This window comes from Sinocyclocheilus anshuiensis, unplaced genomic scaffold (genome assembly GCF_001515605.1).
Source record: "Sinocyclocheilus anshuiensis isolate Anshui unplaced genomic scaffold, SAMN03320099.WGS_v1.1 scaffold708, whole genome shotgun sequence".
NCBI lineage: Eukaryota > Metazoa > Chordata > Actinopteri > Cypriniformes > Cyprinidae > Sinocyclocheilus > Sinocyclocheilus anshuiensis.
Window position 1 is genome coordinate 783068 of NW_015555881.1, and position 7652 is coordinate 790719.

Below are 7652 nucleotides of genomic sequence, written 5' to 3' on the forward strand. Positions count from 1 at the left end.
GTCTCATGTTGTCTGAAGTAGTCTAATATGGTGTGTTTGTTATTTTAATGGTGTTATTTGTATTTTATGGTGTGTTTGTTATTTTTAAACTATTTTAAACTTATTTTAAACTTTCAGATTAGCCAGTATCAAAGTTTGTCATCACACTTTATCTATCTAGTTAAATTATGCCGTATATCAGCATTGTATTAGCTATCATTGACCCTGTTCTCTAGAGACTGCCAATCAAAAACATATCACTCAGCTAGTAACTTAATTACATATTTTAGTAGTGTGAAAGTAGTTCAGGTCTTTTCAAATTATTCGAATCCTCTGACCAATGTATAATAGACAATAATGTCCTCTGATTAATAGGAGTAGAATGAACGAATTTCATGTCTTATACATGCATTGTAAGCTTTATTGAAAATAAGCCCAGAATAAGTCTAAAGGTGATACTGTATATATTTCTTATAATTAATCAGATTATGTAAATGTTTTTTTTTTAATTCATCACAACATGTCAAATATAGTAGAGAAAACTTGAAGGCATAGTTCACAAATGGAAATTACCCCATAATTTACTCACCCTCAAGCCATAGGTGTATATGACTTTCTTCTTTCAGAGTTATATTCAGAATTATATAAAAAAATGTCCTGGCACTTCCACATTTTATAATGGCTCTGAATGGCTATTGAGATTCAATAGTCCAATACTCCACGTGGCTCTAGGGGGTTAATAAACTGTATAATAAACAGTAATCTCTAGCTTCTGCTAACTGTCGTACGAGCATTCACGAGAGAGTGGCGTTCCGGTGGATGACGTAGGACGTAAGCGTAGTGTAAGCTCCGGTGAGAAGTGACAAACGCGAAAGCGCAGAGGAGAGAGCAAAACAAAACCCCAGTCACGAATTAGAAGTACAAAACGAGGATTTGAAAAATGTCGGAGGATTTCGATATAAGTCAAGAGGAGACTGGTTTTCCTTTGCTAAACAAATGATACTTTGCTTCCATTGCTCCTGTAAACAAAACTTGGTTCTCGCAAGACTTGCATATTCTCACCAGAGCTTAAGCTATGCCTACGTCCTACGTCATCCGCTGGAACACCACTCTCTCGTGAACGCGTGTAGGACAGTTAGCGGAAGCTAGAGATTATGATTTATTAAGTTTTAAATATGGATATTTTTCTTACACAAATGCATCGATTTGCTTCAGAAGGCTTTTATTCACCCCACGGAGCCTTGTGGAATACTTTTTATGATGGATGAATGCACTTTATTGGACTTCAAAATCTCAACAGCCATTCACTGCCATTATAAAGCTTGGAAGAGCCAGGATGGCTCGAGGGTGAGTAAATCATGGGGTATTTTTCATTTTTGGGTGAACTATCCCTTTAAGCCATATATTCTGTACAGCGTGTCTCATTGTAGAATGTGAAGAGCTGCTGGATTCAGTGCAGCAGGATGAAGAAGAGCAGAGAACAGCAGAGGAACAGGAAGCTCTGAGTGACACTATTAGCACAGTTAGTACTCTGGATGGAGCTCTGGGTGGAGCGTACACAGGTTCCCCTGGCAACATGTTAAATTCAAAATGACAGGAATGAATGTTGTGTCATCACAAATAGATTCAGAGACACAGCCTCATGTTATCTCCATAAGTCCCTGATTAAAAGAAAGAAAAAAGTGGATTAATGAGTGAAAGTGACATAAGTACTGTCTAAGCTGGAAATTGGTATGTCAACTGTATCAAATACTCAAATACAGAAGTGATAATCCTCTTCCTTTTCCAGATTCTCACCTGTTGCATTAAAGCAGCGGTCTTCACTCCCTGAACAGCTCACTGTGTTTGAGCAGTTCTGTCCATCACAAGAGTAACATGACTTTCCACTGGAAGTGTTATTGCTGAGATCTAAAGGAGGGAAAAATACATTTGCTTTCTTTACATGGTCCTGGTCTTACTGTGCACATTGCACAAGTGCTTATTGTACTTCATTAACTTTCATAAAATTGCAAATAACTCGCTCTGCCTGTAAAATATTTTTTTTTTTTCGGTTGATGTCACAATCACCAATAGAAAATCAAGCCTCAATCTACATTTCTTCTTAATAAATGTTTACTGTTGACTGTGAAGTACAGTACCTGTAGCATCTTGAGCGTCACACAAGTCACAGCAGTAAAAAGAGGCTTTCAAGTTGATGGACTCACTTGGACATCCATTTGAATAATTTTTAATTACAGTTCTATTCTCACTTAGAAAGCACAAATGATACAGGAAAGACCAGTTCAACTACACATAATTTAGATGAAAAGTCTATTTAGAGATCTGATTAAGTAGAAACTTTCCATCATGTATCGACTTGCAGCTGCAAAGCAGAAAGAAAAGACTAAATTAGAACATGTAATATAGAATCACCACAAGTGATTTTTTTTTCTAATTTCAAAACAATGTTTACATGACAAATTATAAAAGAATAATTTGAGGGAAAACAAATTTAATTTTGGTAATCTATAGAACATTCTATTTATAAAATTATTAATTTTGTCCAGAAAAGAAGTAGAAGTTCTGTGATGAGTTCAACATCATATACATTAACACTGTTGCAGTGCCAATAAATTAATCCATCAGTCAGTTATAATAGTATATTTCAATCTATCATACAGGGCTTACCAAAATATGTTGTTGTAGCAAAACAGCTGGAAAATTAATTGCTTGTCATCTGTTCACAAGTGTCAGAGGTAGTGCTATTGCACTGATAACATCTGAACGAGTGTCCTTTAAAAATTAGAGAGTGAGAGAGAGAGACAGTAAGAAAAAAACCCTCAATGATCTGTGTTTGTTTTCAATAACATTACAAACACTATTTGTCTTTGTACCTGCAGTGAAAAGAACGAACAGAAGAAAAACTGAGATTTGCATATCTATGTTTGATCAGGAGGTGAATGAGATAACGTGTCTGTTTCAGCACTCATTTTATAGCTCATCAGAGGGGGAGGGTCTTTATGAGGAAGACATTTTAACAGAAGTTTAACACATTTCTGGAATCAGAAACATCAGCATACACTGTAAACACACACACACACACACACACACATACACAGACAGAGGGGAACCAAGTTGAAGTCGGGGCCCCAGGCAAAATTAATAGATGAGGCCCTTCTAAAAGATTATTTTTTAATATATCTTCGTTACCTATATATATATATATATATATATATATATAACATACAAAAAGTAGTTAAAATACATAATAGAACATAAATGGTTTATTAGAATAAACAAAGCGCTTATTCTTTAACAAAATATCAATCTTCATCTTTATGGAAGAAGATACAATACTGTAATATTGAAGATACAGTACAATCTTCATATATATATATATATATATATATATATATATAACATACAAAAAGTAGTTAAAATACATAATAGAACATAAATGGTTTATTAGAATAAACAAAGCGCTTATTCTTTAACAAAATATCAATCTTCATCTTTATGGAAGAAGATACAATACTGTAATATTGAAGATACAGTACAATCTTCATATTTACAGTAACAGATTGTCACCTTAAAAATGGTGCTTACGAGCCTTAGCTACAGCAAATGCTGTCACTATGTCCTCCATATTCAAAGACCTTCGTATATTCCGTTCAATTGAAATTAGTGCCAGTGCTGACAGCCTCTCTTGGTTCATTGTTGACCTGAGGTATGTTTTTATCAGCTTTACTAGTTTTTTTAGTTGACAACTAATTATGGTAAGTCAACTAATTTAACCTCTTTTCCTCCTCTTCTTGCTTTTTTCCTGCTTCTGGCTCCCAGATGGATAAGTCATCTTCATGTTTAAATTAGCAATTTAGCAAATGCAGGAGTAAAATGTTACGAGGCGAACGAGACGAGAGACGTGCGGATCCATCTGCAAGGCTTTATTTAAAGACACGGTCAGCACAGGCAAGAGTCGGACAATGGCAGAAAGGTATATAGAGGGCAAGACTGAAGAGTAATCTGAAACACAGGCGATGGTCCAGGCGAGAGGTAAACAGTATCAGAACAGGGCGAGACGAGAGGGGTAATCCAAGACAGGCGAAAAACAGGGGGAGGGACGGAGGGCCAGGTCCACGTGGAAGTAGAGACACCGGGGACTGAAGCAGAGCCGGCAGAGCAGGGCACCTAGGCGGAACCGGCAAAGCAGGAAGCCAGGGCGGAGCAAAGAACCAGGATGGAACCGGCAGAGCAGGAATCCAGGGCAGAGCAGATGGAGCAGGAGCCCACCAGGGTGGAGCAGACGGAGCAGAAGACCTCCACAGCGGAGCAGACGGAGCAGAAGCCCACCAGGGCGGAGCAGATGGAGCAGAAGCCCACCAGGGCGGAGCAGACGGAGCATAAGCCCACCAGGGTGGAGCAGACGGAGCAGAAGACCACACCGGCGGAGAAGACGGAGTAGCAGACCACCACGGCGGAGCAGAAGACCACCAAGGTGGAGCAGAAGACCACCACGGTGGGACAGAAGACCAAGGTAGGGACTGGGACCTATGGAACACTGAGACACAGGAGACAGACAGAGCAGGAGCTTTTATGGCCCCAAGGGCCGAGGCAGGGAACACAACAAGTTCATCAATATTTTCCCTGGTGACAACTTAACGGGCAGACAGTTCATAAACGGGCTCACAGACTAGGACTGGCAAGGCAGACGGTTCAACAGACACATTTAGGAAAACAGAACAGGCAGACAGTTCATAATTAGACTCACTAACTAGGATTGGCAAGACAGACAGTTCAGATACATTTGGGGAAACAGAACAAGCAGATAGTTCCTGAATGGTCTCTAAGGCAGTGACAGGGTTAACGGGACAGACATGGAGTGCATTTATCTTTTCTGGGCTCATAACTGGACTAATGGGGCAGATAACAGGTTCCTTGTTTGGAACTGGACAGACAGATGGTTCAACATCAGACTCATTGGCTAAAACAGGACAGACAGAAAGTTCAGAATCCGTTTCGTTAATTGAAACAAAATGGGCTTAAAGTTCAAAACTGGATGTATTGCCTGAGATAGGATGAACAGACTGTTCAAAACCAAGAGCATTGGCTTGAACTGAACTGACAAACAACTTATGGGCTGATACTGGGCAGGCAGATAGTACTAGATCAGAATTATTGATGGGATCGGAACAGACAGGTGATTCCACCTCAGGCTCATTGAGGGAAATGGGACAGACAGATAATTCAAAAACTGATTCATGGGTTGATCCTGGACAGACTAACAGTTCATGATCAGACTGATTGACAGAAACTGGCAAGACAGAGAGTTCAAAATCAGACTCATTAGCAGCATCAAGACGGACAGACAGTTCACAATCAGCCTCCATGGCTGATTCAGAACAGGACGGGAGTTCGGAGATGGCCTCCATAGCCGTGACAGGACAGGCAGAGAGTTCACAGACGGCCTCCATAGCCATGACAGCACAAGTAGAGAGATCACAGACGGCCTCCATAGCCGTGACAGGACAGGAAGAGAGATCACAGACAGCCTCCATAGCCGTGACAGGACAGGCAGAGAGATCACAGACGGCCTGCATAGCAGTGACAGGACAGGCAGAGAGTTCATTAATGGATACCACTGACACCTCTGGAGGTTCTGCAGCGGTTGCCGCCACCTCTGGAGGTTCTACAGCAGTAACATCAGGAAACAGGGAGAGTTCAGTAACGGTCTCTTTGACCACAACACGACAGGCTGAGAGTGCATTACTGTGCGCCTCGGTAGGTTCTGTGGTGGTGTATGCAGCCCAAACACACCATAAAGCGATCCCCATCAAGGGAAGCACTTCAGATAAGGGAATCAGTTCAGGAACAGGAGGGCTAGAGTGAGTGGGTTTGGGGATACCAGCTGCGTGTGCAGACACCAGCGGTGCATCCCTCACACTGGATACCAGACTGGAATACCGAAGGACTGACCTCGAAGATCTGGGTGCAACAGACAGGACGTGACGTGACTCTGGATGATCAGCTGTGATGTGACGTGACTCTGGATGAACAGCGGAGACGTGTCGAGGCTCTGGCAGGTCAGCTGTGACGAGACGAGGCTCATGAAGATCAGCTGTGACTGGACTTGACTCAGGAATATCAGCTGTAACTTGACTGGACTCAGGAAGATCAGCTGTGACTTGACTTGACTCAAGACGATCAACTGTGATTTGACTTGATTCATGACGATCAACTGTGACTTGACTTGACTCATGAAGAACAACTGTGAAGATCTGGGTGCAACAGACAGGACGTGACGTGACTCTGGATGATCAGCTGTGATGTGACGTGACTCTGGATGAACAGCTGAGACGTGACGTGACTCTGGAAGATCAGCTGAGGCGTGACGAGACTCTGGAAGATCAGCTGAGACGTGACGAGACTCTGGAAGATCAGCTGAGTCGTGACGAGACTCTGGAAGATCAGATGAGATGTGACGAGACTCTGGACGTGACTCCGAACGAACAGATGTAACTTGACTTGACTCATGAAGAACAGCTCTGACTTGACTTGACTCAGGAATGGCAGCTGAGACATGACGATGCGTAGTTGTGGCCGCCATTTTGTGAGTGCGAACTGGTGCGTCTGCCATCTCAGTCATAGACGCGGTGTCACGTTCTTCCTCCGCGACACCCACAGTAAATAAAGAGCCAACAGACAACAAAGCATAATCCATAAGGTCCCTTAAACTACAGTTACATTCCACTCCAGGTAACCATGATTTCGTGGGTTCATCCAGTCCAAAACGGAACAAGTCCTTAAACAAAACTTCATCATACAGTGGAACTTAATATGATAACACATCATGATGAACATACTCCTCAATAGAAAGGCCTCCTTGCCGAAGATGTAGTAGCTGGTTAACTGGGTCCATACCTGGAAAAGCTGCTGGATCCTCGTTTGGCCGAGTATTCTGTTACGAGGCGAATGAGATGAGAGACGTGCGGATCCATCTGCAAGGCTTTTCCGGGTAATTCTTATCCCCCCTCCCTCTCCTTCTGTTCCCAGTATCCCCATCAGATTCCACTCCCACCCTGCCTCCTGAACCCTATCTTGAAACACCCGTCTTTCCACCTCATATAATATACAGTGCAATATGATATGCATTTTTCAGAATTTTCTTTAACCCCACAGTTTTCACTATTCCTTTTCCCTATTAAATGCAAGGTGCCATTCAGTCCTGTGTGATCCACTCTCAGTCTTGTCATTATCATTTCTTCCCGCCTGTTCCTTTCCCTATAATTTTTAATACTGACAGACTTTTGTATTTTATGATATCCCTTTCCTTTCCTGTCTTCCTCCCACCATTTCTGCCATATTTCAATACCTTTCCTCTTAACTACTGCTTTTCCCATGTGGAATTGGAACTGTTATTTCCTTTTGTACTGCCTTTTGTACTATTGATCTCCTGGTCCAGGGATCCGTCGCTGGAGATGTAATCCGTGCTGTCCAGGTACTTGAAGGTGGTAACATTTGAGAGCTGGGTGCCATCGATGGTGATGCACGGCTGGTCTGCTGCTCTTCCTGGTGCAGGCTGGTATAGAAGTTCTGTCTTGCTGAGGCTGATGGTTAAGCCAAACAGCTTTGTTGCTATGGAGAATCTGTCTACGATGGTCTGTAGATGATTCTCTTGATGCGCCATGAAAGCACAG